The 3,925-nt window shown below is 45.9% G+C and overlaps 1 pseudogene; it reads left to right on the forward strand.

Annotated features, from left to right (window-relative positions):
• The first annotated feature begins 1,637 nt into the window (after positions 1-1,637).
• LOC101609843 lies at positions 1,638-3,722 on the forward strand (annotated as a pseudogene).
• The last annotated feature ends 203 nt before the right edge of the window (positions 3,723-3,925 follow it).

Raw genomic sequence — 3,925 nt, forward strand, 5'->3', positions numbered from 1 at the left:
ATACAAAGCTCCGAAGGCCCAAATAATACTTAACATAGAGAGACTGGAGGAATTCCCATTAAAATCAGGAACAAGACAGGGTTGTCCTCTCTCACCTCTACTTTTCAATATAGTACTTGAAGTCCTAGCTCAAGCAATAAGACAGGAGAAAGAAATAAAAGGGATACAATTTGGAAAGGAAGAAGTTAAGTTAGCTCTATTCACTGATGACATGGTTATATATGTAAGAGACTCCATCCCAAAACTCCTGAAGGTGATTAACTCCTATAGCAAAGTAGCAGGATACAAAATCAACGCAAAAAATCAGTAGCCAGAGAAAGAAATAACGGACAGTAGTCCCATTTTCAATAGCAACACAACAACAACAAAATACCTTGGAATAACGTTAACCAAGGAAGTGAAAGATTTATACAACAAAAACATAAAAACACTCAAAAAAGAAATTGAGGAGGACTTGAGATAATGGAAAGACCTACCATGCTCCTGAATAGGCAGTATTAACATTATGAATATGACAATCCTACCAAAGGCAATATACGGATTTAATGCAATTCCAATTAAAATCCCTACAGTGTTCTTCACAGAAATAGAAAAAAATGATCTCAAGTTTCATATGGAAAGGCAGAAGGCTTCGCATATCTAAACATATCCCCAGAAAAAGAAATACATCTGGGGGCATCACCATACCTGATCTAAAGCTATATTACAAAGCCATAGTAATAAAAACAGCATGGTACTGGCATAAATACAGGAGTATAGAGCAATGGAATGGACTTGGGGACCTGGACTTTGGGTCAAGCAACTATAGCTACTTGATATTTGACAAAGGCCCAAACAATTTAGGCTGGAAAAAAGACAGAATCTTCCACAAATGGTGCTGGACAAATTGGATAACCACATGCAGGAAACTGAAACTTGATCCACACATTTCACCATGCACTACAATCAAATCCAAATGGATCAAAGACCTCAATATAAGACCAGAAACTCGAATACTACTGGAAGAAAATTTAGGAAGTACTTTCCATGATATAGGAATGGAAAAAGACTTCCTGAACAAACCACAGTAGCTCATGATCTTAAACAGTCACTCAACCAATGGGATCACATGAAGCTGAAGAGTTTCTTTACAGACAAGCATACAATAAGCAAAGCCAATAGATTACCCACAGAATGGGAGAAAATATTTGCAGGTTATCCAACTGATAGAGGCCCAATCTCTAGAATCTACAAAGAACTCAACAATCTAAATAGTAAGAAGTCAAACACCCCACTCACAAAATGGGACAAGGAGCTGAACAGGCAATTCACAGAGGAGGAAACAATAATGGCAAACACACACTTAAGAAAATGTTCATCATCCCTAATCATCAGAGAAATGCAAATTGAAACAACTATGAGTTTCCACCTTACCCCAGTAAGGATAGCAAACATCAAAAAATCAAATGGGAGAAGGAAGCTGAGCATGAGCGGGAGGTGGAGCCAGGGAGAGCTGCTCTCCTAGCTCCCCCTGGTCTCAGGCCTAGCTACTCCAGGGGAGGAGTTTCGGCCTCCATTGGGTACATTGTCTTCAACCCGTCTACCCAGACAGCATTAGGTGATGGCTGTGACCTAAAACCCCAGGACGCCCTGGGGTCATGGCCCAGAAGCAGCCAGGAGAAGGAGGGTTGTGTGGAGCTCACCACAGTGGTGGTGCCTCCTTCAGGACATCCAGACCCTCTGTGGACCGTGAAATACTTTCATTCTCAGGACTCAGGGACTCAGCAGGGACTGCTCCCAATGGTACCGGCTGCCTCACAGAGGCACTCCCGTCCTAAGTACACACAGCCCCCAAACCAGCCCACTGGTCGGATCCAAGCCATGGTCCCCCAAGGGGGTTCAGGACCACCTAGAGAAGAGGACCCTGAACAGAGTGAGGCATCTTCAGAAGAGGGATCAGGAGGGGACCAGGAACTCTCAAGAGAAGGAGGCTGGATACCAAGAGGATGGGAACCTTTGTTTTCCATTCCATCTGCTGGTAACTGCCAGGGAACCCCTGGACTCCCTGAAGGGCCTTACTCTGAGGGAGGAGATGGCTCTTCTAGCAACTTTTGCCACCACTGTACCTCTCCAACCTTGGGGAAAAATGAAGAGTTGGAAGAAGAGTATGATGATGAGGAACCTCTTAAATTCCCCAGTGATTTTTCCCGTGTGTCCAGTGGAAAGAAACCCCCACCCCGGAGGCAGAGGCACCGGTTTCCGACCAAGGAGGATAATCGGGAAGGTGGATGAAGAGATCCCAGGTCCCGTGGTCGACATCATCTGGGCCAGAAATGAAGTCAAGCTGATAAGCGTAGAGGCTTGGGATTGTGGGGGGCAGAGGAGCTATGTCAGCTCGGACAAGCAGGCTTCTGGTGGCTGATTGAACTTCTGGTGTTGGTGGGGGAGTATGTGGAAATGTGTGGCCATCTCATTTATGCATGCAGGCAGCTGAAAGGCAGTGATCTGGATCTTTTTTGAGTCTGGGTGGGAGTCTGGGCAGGGAGACTGAGGGGCTGGGGTCATGTGGTGTTCCAGTGTCTCAATTAGGGGTTTTCTTGTGGGGCAGGAGTGTTCACACATTTTCTTAGGCTGCTGAGTACTTTCCTGCTTCTGGCTCTTGCCCTCTTTTTGGGTTGTCTGCAGTTGGGCTGGCAGTTTGTGGTGGGACTGGGTGACTGGTTAGGCTGGAGGGATAAGGTCACTTGGCTGGACTCTCCAGCCTTGCAGTGTTGCTTGACTCTGCTGAGATAGAGCAGACCATGAAAGCAGCTGGTAATATTAGTTCAGTGGACTTGGCTGGAATTGCCTTGGGCCAAGCAGAGGGCTGATAGACAGGGTAATGCACCTGTAGCTAGTGGACGCTACTGCCAGCCGGAAGAGGAAGTGGTTCGACTTTTGATCATGGTTGGTGTTCCTGAAGATGAACTAAACCCTTTCCATGCACTGAGGGTTGAAGCCACAGCATCAGATCTTGAACTAAAGAAGGCCTATAGGCGGCTGGCAGTGATGGTTCATCCTGATAAAAATCATCATCCTCCAGCTGAAGAGGCCTTCAAGGTTTTGCACTCAGCTTGGGACATTGTCAGCAATCCTGAAAGGCGAAAGGAATATGAGATGAAATGAATGGCAGAGAATGAACTCAGCCGGTCAGTGAATGAGTTTTTGTCCAAGCTGCAAGATGACCTTAAGGAGGCACTGAATACTATGATGTGCAGCTGATGCCAAGGAAAGCATAGGAGGTTTGAAATGGACAGGGAACCTAAGAGTGCTGGATACTTTGCTGAGTGTAACAGGCTGCATCCTGCTGAGGAAGTTGATTTTTAGGCAGAATCAAGTGTGTTGGGCCTCAAGATTACCTACCTTGCACTAATGGATGGAAAAGTTTACGATATCACAGAATGGGCTGGATGTCAGTGTGTGGGAATCTCACCAGATACCCACAGAGTTCCTTATCACATCTCATTTGGTTCTCGGGTGCCAGGCACCAGTCGTCGGCAGAGAGCCACCCTCCTGCTGATCTTCAGGATTTCTTGAGTAGAATCTTTCAAGTACCCCCAGGGAAAATGTCCAATGGGAATTTCTTTTCAGCTCCTCATCCTGACCCTGGGGCCACTGCAGCCTCCAAGCCCAGTAGCACTGTACCCAAGGGAGAAGCCTAACCAAAGCAGAGGAAGAAAGTGAAGAGGCCCTTCCAACATTGACACCCCTTCTCTTCTTTCCTCAAATCAATGCCAGGGATTCAACAGGGCTGTGTACAGCACAGGATGGAGTTTGATTTGTTTATTTTAAAATATTTTTAAAAGGGAAAAAAATCAAACAAAAATAAATGCTGGCAAGGATGTGGAGAAGTAGGAACACTCATCCACTGTTGGTGGGAATGCAGGATGGTACAACCACTTTGGAA

This window comes from Jaculus jaculus, chromosome 1 (genome assembly GCF_020740685.1).
Source record: "Jaculus jaculus isolate mJacJac1 chromosome 1, mJacJac1.mat.Y.cur, whole genome shotgun sequence".
Taxonomy (NCBI): Eukaryota; Metazoa; Chordata; class Mammalia; order Rodentia; family Dipodidae; genus Jaculus; species Jaculus jaculus.